Source organism: Phoca vitulina, unplaced genomic scaffold, assembly GCF_004348235.1.
Source record: "Phoca vitulina isolate PV1807 unplaced genomic scaffold, GSC_HSeal_1.0 scaffold2, whole genome shotgun sequence".
Classification (NCBI taxonomy): domain Eukaryota; kingdom Metazoa; phylum Chordata; class Mammalia; order Carnivora; family Phocidae; genus Phoca; species Phoca vitulina.
In genome coordinates, this window is record NW_022589705.1 from 26,490,855 (window position 1) to 26,509,427 (window position 18,573).

The window sequence follows — 18,573 nt, forward strand, 5'->3', positions numbered from 1 at the left end:
CGCAAAGTTCATGGTGGAAGTCAGACAACTCCAAGAACTAGTAAAAAGTCCTTCTTTATCAGGGTTTGACTGACAGCAGTGGTGAATTTTGACTTAGACTGAGCTTAAAATGTACTTATTTTCTCTCCAAAGCTGAGGCCCATTTGCACAACAAGCAAAAAGACAAGGTAAACAACTTCTGTTTAGACTTTCCAAGGTCTCTTTCCCTGGATGACATCTCAAAAACTCTATGACACCACCTCACCCTGGAGTGAACCCAAACACTGGGGATCCTTTCAACATCCAAAAAGGGTCACTTCTTTGAAATGTGATGACTCCCTAGAATGACTTTCTCATTTAAATTACATGGATATCAGAGGAGTCCAGGCCAGGAGGTGAAGCAGAGCAAACTCACACTCTTTGACTATAAAAGAAAATGCATATTTTTGATGAGCCTGCACCACCTGCCTTCTCAGTCTTAGAATGATGTTTTCTTCCCCTTTTGCCTACAAGGAATGTTGTAAGTAGGCATAAACAAATGCCTTCATTATTTATTTATCCTAGTCGTGCTGCACTAAATCATTCTACGTGGGAAATTTGCTATTTTGTTTGGCTGGCAACTGCTCAAGCTAATAGGCTATGAGAGTCTTCTTTGGGGTTAGCACTTGGAATTATTCTAGTACAAATGAACACCCATTGGACTGAAAGTTGTTACAAAAACTAGCAGCATGAGATTGGGTTAAAAACTCCATCACTCCGACCTCTGGCACCTTGTAGCCCAGGATGTATTGTGAATTTAAGGATAATCACCTCTCCACTTGGGCTGTGCTCAAGTATGTCACAGAGTCCTGAATGAATGCCTGTCTTAGAAATCAGACTAATAGGGAGTTTTTCCAAGTTTTCTTCAGAGTGATTATCCCTATTATTGAAGAAATGGTAAGCAATAGCAGGTTTTTCAAATGAAGACTCTGGTTTGGTTGATTATTAAATACTGTGTTTTGTGCCATACTGAGCAGAGTCTTTGAGCACTATGTCTCCACATTCGTTTCATGAAACTCCCAGAGACTAGGCTAGAGATCCAGCTGGGATGGACATATAGACATCTACCCCCACACCAGCAACCATTTGACTGTCCTGCTTCTGTCAATGACATCACCATTGTCCTAATTTCCTAGGCCTATGAACACTTATTCCTGAAAATTCATCCTTTGCTGTTCCTTTCAAATATGGCTAGTCCTTTTCACTTCCCTCAGCATCACCCTAATACAGGCCCACAAACCCAAATGACCATACACATTCCAAGTCTTCTTTCTGCCACCACAAGTCTTCATATTTATTTATGTAGGTTGGGCACTATGCTACGTATAATGGGTCATTTTATTTAATGCAAACAACCATGCTTATAAGAGGTAAATACTCTTTTTATGCCAATTTTCAGGTGCCTTGCTTGTGGTCACATGGCAAAAAGGGCTGGGATTTGAATCTAAATGTGGTAGACTAATTGCATTTATGGCCCAAATTCTTCACTCCTTTCTGTATCTTTGTCTTTTTCCACGTGACTTTTTAATCCTCCTATAAAGAGGTAGAGCCCATCTTCCTGAGCCTTGAGGCTTAGCTCAGCCATGTGACTTGCTTTGGTCAATGGGATGATAATAGATGTGATATAAGCAGAAGCTTGCACATTTTTGTCTGCACTCTTGTCCTCTGCCATGGCCATGAGGAAAAACATGTCCATGTTGGCCTGCTGGAGGGTGAAAGACCCATTGATAAGATCCAGGTCACCCTAGTTAGCCTAGCCTTGGTCATCTTAGATCAGATTATAGCTAACCAAGACAGCAGAGCTGCCCAGCTGCCTAAGCTACACAATAACTTTTGATCAAGTCATCTTCTTGTTAAAAACCAGCCTACCAACCAGTTAGTCAACCTATCTATTTCTCTTCAATAACTACATACTGCCTAAAAGATAAAATACAGACTTCTGACTTCCAGCCTGTAAGAAGCTTGGAAGTCATCACTGTCCAGACAACAAGTAAAAAGATGAACAAGCGAACAATAACTCTTCTTAGATCTGTCAGAGAAGTGATGTTATAGGGCAAACCACTGCCCCCCAAATCAAAAAGACAGACAAGCAGATACAGAGAATCACAATTTACCTGAACAGAAACTCATAAGCAGAAACCTCTAAAGAAACCAGTGCTGTGGTAGAAAACCTTGAACTATAATTGACAAATTGCTAAAAGCTCAGTATGGATAGGTCTCTGTATTAAAAACTACGGGGTGGGGGGGAGAGACTTCACACTCTTTCGAGTTTTACCTCTTGGAACTCTACCAAGTACTCATAGAGAAGACTGGAGAAAAATAAAAATTCCCTTTGTGCTTCTGGTGGTCGGGGGGAAGGGGAGTGGCCATACTGAAATATGCCAGAGCATTCTGTTCTTCTTAACAAGACCTGCCCTTAGAGAACCTATTTTACTAGAGCCTAATCTATTGGGGTTTTGACAGAGTCTAACCAGCCTAGGGGAAGGGAAATACCCAACTCCTGCCCCCTCCAGGCATTCTATCCCACCTCAGACTGAGGAAAAAACTGAGCGGCATTTGTGACATTCACGGCCGAGGGGCACAGGCTCACTAAAAGACTGAGACCTAATCATAGGACTATAGAACACTCCTCCTACCCCCCATCTTACCACAACATCATTAAGGCCTATTTACCGCAGTTCCTCTTACCAAGTATATCATGTTTGGATTTCAACAAAGAATTACAAGGCATACTAAAGGGGGGAAAAAAAAACCCCACAGTCTGAAGAAACACAGTAACCATTAGAATGAGACTGAGATATGCCTGGGATGTTGGAATTATCAAACTGTGAATTTAAGACACCTATGATTAATATGCTGAGGACCATAGTGGAAAAAAGTAGACAACATGTAAGAACATATGGATAATTTAAGCAAAGAGATACAAATTCTAAGAAAGAATGTAAAAAAGAAATGCTAGAGATCAAAAACACTGTGACAAAAATGAAGACTGTCTTTGATGGGCTCATTAGTAGACTGAATATGGCTGAGGAAAGAATCTCTGAGCTTGAGGATATGCCAATAGAAACTTCCAAAACTGAAAAGCAAAGGAAAAAAAAAGATGGAGGAAAAAAAAGAGGAACAGATTATCCAAGAACTGTGGCAAAACTACAAAAGGCAAAATGAGAATACTAGAAGGAGAAGACAGAGAATAGAAACAGAAGAAATATTTCAAACAACAATGACTAACAATGTCCTCAAATTAATGTTGGACATCAAACTATAGATCTAGGAAGCTCAGAGAACACCAGTCAGGATAAATGTAAAAGAAAAACTATACTTAGGCATAGCATATTCAAATTGCGGAAAATCAAAGATAAAGAAAAAATCTTGAAAGAAAAAAAATAACCAAAAAAAGAAAAACCAGAGGGGAAAAAACTACCCATAGAAAAGTAAAGACAAGAATTACCTCTGACTTCTCCCTTAAAAACCATGTAAGCAAGAAGAGATTGGAGGGTTGAGAGAAAAAAAAACACCAATCTAGAGTTCCGTGCCTATGCAATTATCCTTCAAAAGGAAAGGAAGAGTAAAGACTTTCTCGGACAAATACTGAGGGAATTTGTTGCCAGTAGACCTATCTTTTTTTTTTTTTTTTAAAGATTTTATTTATTTATTTGAGAGAGAGAGAATGAGAGAGAGCACATGAGAGGGGGGAGGGTCAGAGGGAGAAGCAGACTCCCTGCCGAGCAGGGAGCCCGATGCGGGACTCGATCCAGGGACTCCAGGATCATGACCTGAGCCAAAGGCAGTTGCTTAACCAACTGAGCCACCCAGGCGCCCGCCAGTAGACCTATCTTGATAAAATGTTAAAAGAAGTTCTTCAGAGACAAGGAAATTCATATAGGTAAAAAACTTGGATCTGCATAAAGAAAGGAAGAGTGTTAGAGAAGAAATAAGTGAAGGTAAATAAAAACTTTTATTTTTCTTATTCTTAATTGATCTAACAAATAATAGTTCAAAATAATAATAACAATAATATATTCCATTATGTTTGCTTAGGGTGTGTGTATATATACTTGTGTATAAGTGAAATGACTGACAGCAATGATACAAGAGGCAAGACAGAGGAATTAGGAATATATTGCATTAAAAATTACTTGTACTACCCAGGAAGCAGTAGAGTGTTATTTGAAAATAGACCCAGATTAGTTGTAAATATATATTACAAACTCCAGGCAACCACTAAAAAAGTAAAAAAGAAAAAAAAGTTTACATGAGAAAATGGAATCATATGAAATTTCAATTAAAACCACAAAAGGCAAAAAAAAAAAAAAAAAAAAAAACAAACCCTGAAAGACAAAAAATATTAACAAAAAACAGGGGCAATGAATAGAAAAGAGTAACAAATATGGTAGCTATTAATCCAGCTATACCAATAATCACTTTAAATATCACTGGTCTAGGGCGCCTGGGTGGCTCAGTTGTTAAGCGTCTGCCTTCGGCTCAGGTCATGATCCCAGAGTCCTGGGATCGAGTCCCACGTCGGGCTCCCTGCTCTGCGGGGAGCCTGCTTCTCCCTCTCCCACTCCCCCTGCTTGTGTTCCTGCTCTCGCTGTCTCTCTCTCTGTCAAATAAATAAATAAAATCTTTAAAAAAAAAAATAAATAAAAATAAATAAATAAATAAATATCACTGGTCTAAATACATCTATTAAAAGACAAAGATTGTCAAAGTGGATCAAAACACAAGATCCAAATATATGCTGTCTACAAAAATGCACTTTAAATGTTGATTGATTGATTGATTTGACACAGAGAGAGTACAAGTAGGGGAAGCAGCAGGCAGTGGGAGAGCGGGGCTCAATCCCAGGGCCCTGGGATCATGACCTGAGCTGAAGGCAGCCACTTAACGACTGAGCCACCCAGGTGCCCCAAGAAATGCACTTTAAATATAAGGAAACTTAAAGTTTAAAAGTAAAGGGATGGAGAAAGATCTACCATGCTAATACTAATCAAAATAGCTGTAGTGGCTATATTAATTTCAGGTAGAGCAAACTTCAGAGCAAGGAAAATTAGAGAAATTATTTAAAAAGAGACTTTACATAATGATAAAGGTGTCATACTTCAAGAAGACATCACAATCCTTAATGTGAGTCCCTCACAATAGAGCATCAAAATACATGAGGCAAAAACTGAGAGGACTGCAAGGAAAAAGAAATGAATCCACTATTATAATTGGAGACATCAACATTCCTCTATTAGAAATGGACAGATCCAGGGGCGCCTGGGTGGCTCAGTAGATTAAGCACCCAACTCTTGATTTTGGCTCAGGTCATGATCTCAGGGTCATGAGATTGAGCCCTGCTTCGGGCTCCATGCTGGGCATGGAGCCTGCTTTGGATTCTTTCTCTCCCTCTCCCCCCGCCCCTACTTGCACACATATGTGTGCACTCTCTCTAGAAAAAGAAAAAAAAAAAGAAATGGACAGATCCAGCAAGCATAAAATCAATAAGAATATAGTTGAACTCAATAGCACAGTCAACTAGATATGATGGACATCTATGGACTACTTCATCCAACAACAGCAGAATACACATTCTTCTCAAGATCACATGGAACATACACCAAAATAGACTAGATTTGGGGCCATAAAACATACTTCAAAAAATTTAAAAGACTATAAATCATACAATGTATGCTCTCAGACTAAAATGGAATTAAACTAGAAATCAAAAACAGAAAAAATAGCTGAAAATCCCAAAATGCTTAGAGATTAACGCACTTTTGAATAACACATGGGTCAAAGAAGAAATCTCAAAGGAAATTTAAAAATATTGTAAACCAAATGAAAGTGAAAATACAGCTTATCAAAATTTGTGGGAAGCAGTGAAAGCAGTGTGAAGAGAGAAAATTATAGCACTGAATGCATATATTAGAAAAGAAGAAAAATCTAAAATCAATAATCCAAGCTTCTACCTTAGAACACTAGAAAAAGAAGAGTAAATTAAATCCAAGGTAAGCAGAAGAAAAGAAATAGTAAAAACTAGATCAGAAATCAATGAAATTGAAAACAGGAAATCAGTAGAGAAAAATCAATGAAACAAAAGCTGGTTTTTAAAAATTTTTTGAAAAGATGAAAATCGATAAGCCTTAGCCAGACTAAGTAGGAAAAAAAGAAGACACAAATTACTAATATCAGAAATGAAAGTAGAGACCTCACTACATATCCTATGGACATTAAAAGGATAATAAAGGAATACTATGAACAACTCTATGCCCACAAAAATCTATAACGTAGATGAAATAGACCAGTTGCTTAAAATATACAATCTGCCAAAACTCACACAAGATGATATAACAATCTGGATTGCATATATCTGTTAAGGAAATTGAATTAACAATTAATAACCTTCCAAAACAGAAAGCATGGGGCCCAGATGGGTTCATTAGTGAATTCTACCAAACCTTAAAAAAAATTTATACCAGTTCTCTACAATCTCTTCCAGAAAATAGAAGCAGAGGGGATATTTCCAAACTCATTCTAAGAGACCAGCATTACCCTAATACCAAAACCAGACAAAGACATTATAGGAAAATGACAGACCAACATCTCTGGTGAACATAGATACAAAAATCTTCAGTGATCAAGCTCTATTACAAAGCTGTAATCATCAAGACAGTATGGTACTGGCACAAAAACAGACACATAGATCAATGGAACAGAATAGAAAATTCAGAAATGGACCCTCAACTCTATGGTCAACTAATCTTCAACAAAGCCGGAAAGAATATCCAATGGAAAAAGGACAGTCTCTTCAATAAATGGTGTTGGGAAAATTGGACAGTGACATGCAGAAGAATGAAACTGGGCCATTTCCTACACCATACACAAAAATAGTTTCAAAATAGATGAAAGACCTAAATGTGAGACAGGAATCCATCAAAATTCTAGAGAACACAGACAAAAACCTCTTCGACCTCGGCCACAGGAATTTCTTGCTAGACACGTCACCAAAGGCAAGGGAAACAAAGGCAAAAATGAACTACTGGGACTTCATCAAGATAAAAAGCTTCTGCACAGCAAAGGAAACAGTTTACAAAACCAAAAGACAACCAACAGAATGGGAGAAGATATTTGCAAATGACATATCGGATAAAGGGCTTGTATCCAAAATCTATAAAGAACTTACCAAACTCAACACCCAAAGAACAAATAATCCAAGAAATGGGCAGAAGACACGAACAGACATTTCTCCAAAGAAGACATGCAAATGGCCAACAGACACATGAAAAAATGCTCCACATCTCTTGGCATCAGGGTAATACAAATCAAAACCACAATGAGATTCCACCTCACACTGGTCAAAATGGCTAAAATTAACAAGTCAGGAAACAACAGATGTTGGTGAGGATGTGGAGAAAGGGAAACCCTCCTACACTGTTGGTGGGAATGCAAGCTGGTGCAGCCACTCTGGAAAACAGTATGGAGGTTCCTCAAAAAGTTGAAAATAGAGCTACCCTACGACCCAGCAATTGCACACTGGGTATTTACCCCAAAGATACAAATGTAGTGATCCAAAGGGGCACCTGCACCCCAATGTTTATAGCAGCAATGTCCACAATAGCCAAACTATGGAAAGAGCCCAGATGTCCATTGACAGATGAATAGATAAAGAAAATATGGTACACACACACACACACACACACACACACACAATGGAATATTATGCAGCCATCAAAAAAATGAAATCTTGCCATTTTCAATGACATGGATGGAACTAGAGGGTTTTATGCTAAGTGAAATAAGTCAGTTAGAGAAAGACAATTATCATATGATCTCACTGATATGTGGAATTTAAGAAACAAAACAGAGGAGCATAGGGGAAGAGCGGAAAAAATAAAACAAGACGAAACCAGAGAAGGAGACAAACCATAAGAGACTCTTAATCATAGGAAATAAACTGAGGGTTTCTGGAGGGGGGAGGGGTGGAGGGATGGGGTAACTGGGTGATGGACATTAAGGAGAGCATGTGATGTAATGAGCACTGGGTATTATATAAAACTGATGAATCACAGGCCCATACTTCTAAAACCAATAACACATTATATGTTAATTAATTGAATTTAAATTAAAAAAGTTTAAAAAAATCCTCAGTGAAATGATAACAAATTGAATCCAACAATGTATAAAAATAATTTTGCACCAGGACCAAGTGAAACTTATTCCAGGTGTGCAAGGCCGATTCAACATTACATGATCAGTATAATCCTAACACATCAATAGGCTAAAGAAGAAAAATTACATTATCAGATGAATAGATGCAGAGAAAATATGTGACAAAATTCAACATTCTTTTATGATAAAAAAATTTTTTCAGAAAACTAGGAATAAAGGGGAATGTCCTCAGCTGGATAAATAACACAAAAAAACCTAAATCTAATGTCATAATTAGTGGTGAGAAACTTGAAGGTTTTGTGTGAAGATCAGGAATAAGACTAGGATGTCCCTCATCATCACTCATTTTCACCATAGTACTGGAAATCCTAGCTAATGAAATAAAACAAGAAAAGGAAATAAAAGATATATAGATTGGGAAAGAAGAAATAAAACTGTCTTTGTTCACAGAAGATGCTATTATCTATATAGAAATTACAAAATAGGGGTGCCTGGGTGTCTCAGTTGGTTAAGCGTCAGACTCTTGATTTTGGCTCAGGTCATGATCCCAGGGTCCTGGGATTGAGTCCTGCATCAGGCTCCTTGCTCAGTGGGGTGTCTGCTTCTCCCTCTGCCTGCCACAGCCTCTACTTGTGCTTGCTCTCTCTCTCTCTCTCTCTCTCACAAATAAATAAATAAATAATTTTTTAAGTTAAAAAAACAAATAAAAATAAGTTTATCTAAAAGGGAAAAATAAACCAATTAACTAACAACAAAAAAATACACACAGATAAAATACCGATCTTTAGCCTTAACAAAGTGACCCTGTACCTTTGAAACCTTCCTTTCTCAATTTTCCATCACAAACTTTTGCTCTAGCCAAAGCAGCCTATTCAAGGTTCCCCAAATAAATCTGTCCTTTCCCACTATTATCCCAGCTCACAATATCTTCTCTCCCTCTCTCAAGGTCCTACACTTTCCTAATTTGTCCTCTCTAGAAGTGATGTCTCCAGCCTCTGAAGTCCCCTGTATTTGTGCCAATCATCTGGCTCTTGGCTACCCTGTGGTATTAGATAGAGCATATGGTTTTTATATATGGGTATTAGCTCTCTGGTATGCACATTCTTTTAGGACAAGGACCTTGCCTTATGATTTGTGGCGTCTCCCTCAGATCTGCTTGTATTTAAGAATTAAATCAAAGCATCAAAACCTGCATTAAAATTTCATAATGATAAGTGACCACAAAACTTGCACACTGGGAGATGCATCTCATAGTCCCTCGGTGTCACAGTGTCACCAGTGGAAATCATTCCAAAGCAGCATTCAGAGTCACCTTCTGATCTTCAAGGAGCTGGACTCCTGGGAATTATTATTCCTGCCTTGGTGGTGAAGGTCTCAGGCCCCTCAGTGTTAGGGAGTGACTTTAGTCTGGAAAACCTTACATGGCTATTACCAGAAAGGCCAGCCCTCTCTACGCTCAGCTTTAGGAAGAGTGAAAATGAACCCCTTTCCAAGATAATGATTGGAGAGCCTTTTCCTGGGCAGGAAGCTGTCAGCTCTGTCATCTCTCTTATTCCCTCAGAGCACTAGTGCAGTAATTCTCAACTGGGTATAATGGAGAATGTCCAAATTTGATGGTGGTGGTGGGAGAGGGTATCACGAAAGCTTCTCAGTTGGCCCCATGTCCCACTTCCCCACTCAGCCCAACCATGCCCACACTGATTGAGAACCACCATTCTGATAGTTAGATGTTTAGTACAAGGGTACATCTCTCCTCCTAACTATGTATATTCTAGCAGGGAAGTCAGATTCTTTTTAGTGTACCCTAAGTATACAAGCATTTCAGGTAAAAAATACTTTACCTTTACCCCAAATTATCTGAGCCATGATTTCAGTCTGATCATTTTGTTATAACAGTTCCAACCTTAAAGTATTCAACCTTAGAGGATTCCACAGCTCCGCCTTGTTCTGTAGAGAAGTCTGTGTGTCCATAAAAATACACACATTTCTTTGTCCTTGTGAGTGTGAATAATTATATGGGATTTTGATAGCATGTGTACCATATGTATTGTGCATGCAGGTACATGCATGCATAACATACTAATTGAATTGTTCTAAAAAACACAAATATTTTGCAGGACTACAGAAACACACACTAAATATCTAAATCTACAAACTGCTGACAAACAGCACCTTTTCTAACAAAAGAGAGCAGTTTAATAACAGTGTTAGAAAGCTGGCAATATGTTTGTTAAAATCTTTAATTAGGGACAGGCTTCCCAGAGGCCTCTGAAGGCAAAAGGTGTAAATGGAGAAACTGTCCCAGCCTGCATGCTCCATGGTGGCTCTGTTCCGAGCACAGATGGGCTGGTGAGGAAACTGTGAATGGACAAATGATAACAGACTATTCTGTCATTCCAACATCAGCTCATTAGCAATCTGTCAGAGATTTAATATGGATACTGGTGAAAATGCAGAAATCACATGATCGTTACAGGATCGTACACATGTCTAACTGAAAGGCCATTGTAAATTGATTGCCATAATGGCTATTAATAAAATGATAATGTCATGGGAAGTACATTGGATGCGTTGTGCTCTTGTTGGAAAATGATGATTTTGTGTGCTCTTCGGCCATCACAGCAAGCTGAGATAACAATAGTTTTATGATGGAAATCATTAATAAATAAACAGTTAGACCAGCATGGTGGGATATGTGAGGGATATGATACCATACAGGTTTCCAAAGAATGAACAGTGACATTTCTCAGTTCTGAAAAAGACTCTGTCAACAACTTTAAATTCCCTTGATTCACAAACCTGGTTTTCAAATGATGTTAAACTTGCTAGTTAGTGAGTTCAAATACTTGCTGTTGAAAATATATTTTAAAAAGGAAAAGAAAATATATTTGTTTACGTTGTGTATACACAACAGGCTAAATCTGATGGATAATCAATGTTTGGTGTTTGAAGGAAGAAAGAGAATGAATATTTATAGAGCACCTATTATATGTCAAGTACTTTACATTTGTGATCTTAATTTATTTTCACAACAACCTAATGAGATATTTTCCCCATTTTACAGGCATAGAAGTAACTAAAAAACAAATATTATGTGTCTGAGCCCCAGCAAGATTATGTGACTTCATAAAGATAGTATGGCTGGTAAGTGGAGATGATTCTATTTGAACTTAGTTAAATATGGTTCCAAAGCTCATCTTTTTTTCACTGCATTATACTGCCTCTCACAGTGTCTGTCATGCACCCCACGGAGTAACCTTTTAGGATCATTATTACTTCCTATGGACAGGCTCAAGTGCCCCAGAGATTCAGCTGGGCAAAACTTAGATAAAGCCATTCAGTGTTAATGGCACAAATGGACACTGACTTATTTAAAGTATATACTTTTAAATTTCTTTTAGGGGGATATTTGTGCTTCAATATTGGGACATGTTTGTACACAACATAAGGAGTTAGACTAATGATTTATAAAATCTAGCCAAAAACTCTGTAAGAGGGCATATACTATATGATACTAGTTATATAAAGCTCAAAAACAGGTCAAACCAATTAAATCTGTTAGTGAGGATGGTGGCTATCTTTGGGGAGAATACTGGCTGTAAGCTGGCACCAGGGGATATCTGGAGTTGGGGTATTTTCTGTTCTTGATTTGGATGCTAATTTATACCAGCATGTTGAGTTAGTAAACTTGTGATTTGAATACTTTCTTTTATGTATATCATACTCAATAACATTTACCCCCCCCCCCAAAATGGAAGACAACCTTTTTCCCTTATAATGATTGAAATTGGATGCCTACCTGTTTTCCATATTTTGTGACCTTGGGCAAAATAGTTCTTTACACGAAGCTTGTAGTTGGAAATCTCTTTCTGGATGGAGTTGGGAGATTGTAAGTAGGGGAATGTGTGCCTGCCTCTGTTCCCGTGAGTGAGTGTATGTATACTTTCTTAAGTGCACTCATATCTCGGAAATGGAGAAATACCTATATTCTTTCTTACTCTCATTTCTCAAACTTTTGGAAAACTCGGAAACAGAATGCCAGTCAAATGTGAATTTTATACAAGTGGAACTTGGGGATGGAGCTGTCTCATTTGGTGATTCTTTGTTGGCAGCAGTCTCCCTATGCAAATGGCAGTGGCAGGCACCCTCCCCTCTAGGAACCAAGATGTTAAATCCGCTCTTACCATGTGCCTTTGCCCCATCCCTCCTCAACTTTTCTCATTGCCAGGCTCCATGGAAGAGCCAAGGGGTTGCTTGAAGAGGATTTATGCATCCCACAGACACCTGACAGGCCTATTCTAAGGGCCCTTGGACAGACTTACCCTGTTCACCCGTGCCTCAGATGTCCTTCCTGCCTTGGGACATATACTTGTCTTCGTGACCCACCCTTTTTATCAACAAGATAACTACAAATAAGGTAGATTATTGAAATGCTGCACAGCATAGCCTCTGACAAAATGAAGAGTTCACTTTTAGAACTTTATCCTAAGAAAATCATCAGACGAAAGATAAGTATTTGCAAAGACGTTTACTTCCTAAGGTGTGGTTTGAGAATTACAAACATCAGTATCACTTGCAGTGCTTGATAAAATGCATATCCCTGGGTCTTATGCCTTTCTTATTGACATAGAATCTCTAGATGTGGAGCACAGCCATCCATGTATTTAAAATACCTCAGGTGATTCTTAGTCACATTGAAGTTTGATATACAGGGATGTATTTTCAATGTAACTTGAAAGAGGAAGAAAAGGAAGGGATTTAATAACATTTTTGTTGCCAAATATGTGTGTAGGTGATGCCAGAGTATCAGCAGTGCTTATCTCTGAATGATATCCTTATTTTTCACTGCTTTCCTCTATATTTTCTGATTTTTTTTTTTTTGCAATGTATCACTTTTGTATTCTAATAACTCAGTAAACTTATTTTAAAAAAAGAAAGTATTTGATATTTGATTTCCTGGACAGGTTCCCCAAGTGTACTCTCCCAGTGAACTTCATAGCTGGTTAATTCAGAAGATAGCACTGGCTGTCTGATCCTCTTAAGGTATGAAATATTTAGAAGAATCCCTCTGTTGGTCCATAGATCAGTCAATATTGCCACTGGAGTAGAACCTTCTGAACACAGTGGTGGCTTTATGGCTACTGTTTTATTATATCACAAGGATTTTTATTCATTAGAACTGGTGCTTTTTGTGGAGGATAAGAATGGGGAGGAGGGCTGAGAAATGCATTCTCTGATTTTGGGAAGTGAATCTGGTGCTTGAAGAAAGACGGTCTGACTCTTGTAAACAGAAGATTCGCAGTAACAGAGAAGAGTACTGAAGAAAGCAGTTGCATCCTGCTTTTTATGCTCTCACTCAGCCTCTTGCCCCTAAAAGTGTCCTTTTCTTCTCTTCCTCCTCCCCCTCCCCCCCTCCTTCTTCATCAGCTTGTTCTTATACTGAAAGAGAAGCAAAAATGAGATCCACCGAAAGTCTGGTATTTTGCCACTCAGACTACAATCTTGAGAATGCATTTTTCTTAATCTAATTCTGTTTTAAATGTTGTCAGGATGTACCATAATTGGTTGTGGTAAATGACACTGGAACCACATTGCTACTCACTCTGGAAATGATATGAGCTCAGCATGCTGCTGATCAAATGCACTTCTGCATTAAAACTATTACAAGCAGAATATGCCCCGATGGGATTCTTTCCTCCTAATAGTTTTCCACGGTTGATGCTGAAAGGGTTCTGTCAATCAAGCCTGAAAATCAGCTTAGCACCCTGACTTGGGTTAATAAAATGTAGCTGCCAGGCTCTCAGCTCAGAGGCCACTGTTCCTTGGTTCCGACATTATCAAGCCACAGTAAAAATGCCTCATTATAATTGATACTCACCGGTAATACACTTTTTTTTAATGCAAAGAGTATCTCCAAAAAGAGTCTTTGCCTTACACACAGTCTCCTAAAAAAGAGACCCATATCAAAGAAAGAGGGCTAAGAGGAAGTAGGACAGGCAAATGCATTTTCACAAGTACCCTGGAGACAGACTTGGGGCAGATTCTGGCTTTCTTGGGTGGCTTGGAGTCAAGATAATGCACCAAGAATCAATACAGAAGTAGGGATACGGCCCAGAATAGATGGTTGTGAAGGGGGCTCTGATAGCATTGTCACCAATAATGGGAAGATGAGAATTCCAAATGAAAAAATTATTTTAGTAAGGAACACAAGATGTCACAATGCAGAAAGGCTGTGACAACTGATATGCCAGTTAAAGGGGAAAAAAAGCTTCTTGAACCACTAAGGCACTGCCTGGCTATGTAGTCCCCACATCACCGAGTCTCAGTTCTTCCCAGACTAAGGCTTAGGATTCTGGGTCTCTTCAAACAGAAATATTATTCTTCTGGTTTCCTGGACAGAGGCACCCACACTAAAACAATCCATGTTAGAAGGACATTAGGGAGGTCAAAGTGCTGGAGAAAACCTTGCTGGATTTCAAACGAATTCTACTTTCTAGAAAGTTTTGCTGGCTGCCCCTGAGGAGGAAGATGAAATAAACAAACAAAGCCTGGGGTGAGGGGCAGCTATTTCCAGCCTGGAATTCTCAGCATGGTGGAATACCGGGGAAGATGTACAACAAAGTAGGAAACTGAGGAAGGAACATTACTAATTATACTTCAGTACTGTTTATGTGAGGGTCTCTATTCAGAGGCAACTGGGATGATTTCACAGGAAGAGAGAAGAAAACAGTTTTTCATGGGTGGTAGAGCTATTGTTAGTGAAGTTTTAATGAGGCACTCTGGGCATGGTCTTCTTAGCACAACCAAAATGGCTCTGGAGGCTGTGGGGTCACATGACATTAATATGAGGGAACGCTTGACTTCATTCTCTTTGCTTCATGTTCCTCTCCAAACATTAATTGCCTGAGTTTCCCTGTTCAAGTGAAAAGAATAAGCATATGCGAATTTTTCACTTGATTGTTGTATCACACTGGCCTGTATTTCTTCCAGATGCATTCCTGTTCAGGTTGTATATTCTAGCACGTGTCCCCCCAGGTACAGGTGAGGAGCAGAGGCTCCTGCACTCCCTGTACGCTGAATTATGACTGGTGTGTACTGAGGACTTGTGCTGTGCCTTGTACTAAGCTCTTTATAAACCTTATCTCCACCTCATCCCCACATAACCCTGTGAAGTTGGTAATGTTCATTTTATTCCCAATTTACAGAAGATTGAGTAAGAGGAAGGTTGAGTAACTTGCTCAAAATCATCCAGCTAGTAAGTGGATTCTAACCTGGCCTGTCTACAAAGCTCCACTGCAGTGCTCTTTACCTTCTGGGATGATGATGCTCCATGCTTGAGCCACTCCTGATGTGAATTTTTAGTGTCCTATATTTGGTAGGAAAGGATGCTCTGTTTCTATCCCTGGAGCAAGTCCTGTGTTACTCTGGGAACCAGACCTGCTTTGAGAAATTGTTGCCGCTGGAGAGGAGATAGTCTGCTAAGGAAAGAGCTCTAGCTTTAAGGTCAGAGTGATCTGGCTTTCAATCTTGGCTCTTACACTTGCTAGCTGTGTGACCTAGGCCAGGTAACTTAACCTCCCTGAACTTCAGCTACCCAGCATTCTACTTTACATAGAAAAAGCCAAAACATTATTAGTGGTATAAAACCTCTAGATTATATTCAGGTTCTGTGCTTCTGGAAGGTGACACATCTAGGGGGTGGGAAGTGAGAATACGAAGAGGATAAAGGATCTAAGGAAGAAAGAGAGGAGTGAAACAGAGACTTTAGCATTGCTTCTTCTCATTTCAGTTTTTTATGACTTTTAAAAATAATCCTTTCACATTAATAGAAAGTGAGTCTCAGTGTAGGAGTGACATCCTCAGTTGGAAACTAACATTGGTGGTTACTGGAGAGAGATGATCATCTATAAGTCTTTCAACAGCCCAGTATGGTAAGATGAGTAGCCCACCAATACAGTTGAGGAAACTAAGAAAAGTTGAGCAACTTGCCCAATATCACACAGCTATTGAGTGGGATTTAAAACCTAGGACCATCTAGCACCAAATGCTGTCCTCTTCCCACAACACTCTTCTGGACCCATGCAACACTGAGTTCTAGGTGTGTTGCAGGTAACTTGGACCCACTTCTCTTCTGCCTTCCCCAGCGTCCTGGCTGTGGGGCCGGCTGAGCTCTCTACCCACTGTAGTGCATAGAACAGTGGGGCCAGAAGCAGGGCTCCCTGCAAAGTAATGCAGAAAATTTGATACTGGAAAAAGTCACTAAAGGTAAATCCACTTAAAATGGGTTTCCCAAATTTCACTGTAGTTAAAAAAAAAAAAAAAGGACTAGGACCTTATCTTGAAAATGAAACTGACACTAAAGCAAAATGAAATTAAAATGACCTGCTTCCCTTGGTTTCCTTTTCCTGGGCTCTGCCCACTATGGGGACACTTTACTTTAGTGGGCTCCAGGAGGAAAGCACCATGCTTTTGCCTCCATGCCTGCCACAGTGGACACTGAATAAATGCTGGAATCCCCCTATTCAGCGAGGCCTACAGGTCCCTGACTGGGGATGGCCACACTCCTTGGACACCAGGTCTTGACCACTGACCAGTGGTCAGTGTACTTCTCTACTTCCCTGTCTCCACTTCCTCCAGTTCATCGAATTTTGGTTCAGCCTTTCCCCTCATATTATTCGGGTCACAGCTGAGAGTTCTGGTGAATCTAATAAGAAATCTTCCTTGAACACCTTGAAACAAAAGCCTGAAGATCCTAGAACAATTTCACACTAAAAATCTCTTTCATTCAGGGGCACCAGGGTGGCTCAGTCAGTTAAGTGTCTGCCTTCAGCTCAGGTCATGATCCCGGGGTCCTGGGATGGAGCCCCACGTCAGGCTCCCTGCTCAGCGGGGAGTCTGCTTCTTCCTCTGCTCCTCCCCCCTGCTCATGCCCTCACTTTCTCTCTCTCTGTCTCAAATAAATAAATAAGAATCTTTTTTAAAAATCCTTTTCATTCAACAAATATATGTTGCTGATTTGAGCTCTGGGGCTCCGAGGGTCCAACCTAGGCTAGATGCTGGTGATAATGTGGTGAAAAGCCAGGTCCAGCCCTGCCCCTTCTGTTAGCTTTCAACTCCCACCTGCCTCATTCCTGAGAGCCACCATCCCTACCCAACGTGTACCCTCTCCAGTCTTATCCTCTGCCATCTTTAGCCAGTCCAGCCTTCCCTGCCACCCCAGTTGCCTTTCCAGGTGCTCGGTCCTACGTACACACAAGTGGGGCATGTGTCTTCTCCCCTCCACTGAATCAGCAGTGGGATGACATTGTCTTAGAATTCTGCTACTGCTTCTCAAACATCCTTCTAAAGTCCTCAGGTGAGACTTATTGTTTCATATTCATTTATTTATTAATTCACTCACCCATCAGTTATATACTGTACCCTGCCTATAAACCACACAGCATAGGGTTTGAGCATGGACTCTGGAGTGAGAGTGAATTTAAATCCTGGCTCTGCCACTTATTAGCTGGGGGACCTTGGGCAAGTTGCTTTTGTTCTCCTTGCCTCAGTTTACTCATGTATAAAATATGGGATGTTAGTATTACCTACTCCATGGGGTCTTAGAAGGGCTAAGTGAGTTAAGTCATGTAAAGTGCTTAGAACAGCACTTTACACAAAGACACCCTCAGTGAGTATAAGCCACTGTGGCTGTTGAGTGCCAGAGCTGGGCTGGGAGCTAGGATACAGTGGTAAACGGTACAGAGACAGTCACAGAAGCAAATATAAGAAAGAAGGAGTTTGTAGCAGGCTTAGTTCCAGGCGCTGGAGTGCATAGTGGGAGGAAACCGCAGACTCACCCGAAGGGCTTGCTAAACACTAAGGCCTGAATTCCTTTCTGGAGGCTCTTGAGGTGAATCTGTTTTCTTGCCTTTTCCAGCTTCTAGAGGTTGCCCATATTCCTTGGTTAGTATCCGCCTTTCATCTTCAAAGCTAATAGTGGCTGGTCAAGTCATTTTTATGATGCCATCTCTCTGGTTCTGACTTTTCTGTCTCCCCATTTAAGGATCCTTGTGACTGCATTGGGCCTACCTGGATAAACCAGAATAATCTATGTTGAAGTGAGCTAACTAGCAATCTTAATTCCATCTGTAATCTTAATTCCCCCTTGCCTTGTAAGGTAAGATATTAACAGTTTTCAGAATTAAGGCATGTATAGCTTTGGGTAGGACCAATATTCTGCCTATCAATACACTTACTTTCAGAGTTTTTAATTTAGTAGGTCTGTGGTGCGGCCCAATAATTTGTATTTGTAACAAGTTCTCGGATGATGCTGATGCTCCTGATTCAGGAGCACACTTTGAGAACCACTGGTAGAGAGACCTTGGTCATTCACATCTTCATCCATTCAGCAAGCTTTTTGGA

At 39.8% G+C, this 18,573-nt stretch overlaps 1 long non-coding RNA gene across 7 annotated transcripts in view; it reads left to right on the forward strand.

Annotated features, from left to right (window-relative positions):
* The window catches only part of LOC116644480, a 70,563-nt gene that overhangs the window by 36,947 nt on the left and 15,043 nt on the right, over positions 1-18,573 (forward strand). For 5 of the 7 annotated variants that reach the window (XR_004301764.1, XR_004301770.1, XR_004301763.1 and 2 more), the window contains 3 exons: positions 11,237-11,316; positions 12,401-13,215; positions 18,215-18,328. This is a non-coding gene — a long non-coding RNA (uncharacterized LOC116644480). The remainder of the gene's footprint in view (positions 1-11,236; positions 11,317-12,400; positions 13,216-18,214; positions 18,329-18,573) is intronic. The other 2 variants (XR_004301766.1, XR_004301769.1) reach the window with 2 other exon arrangements.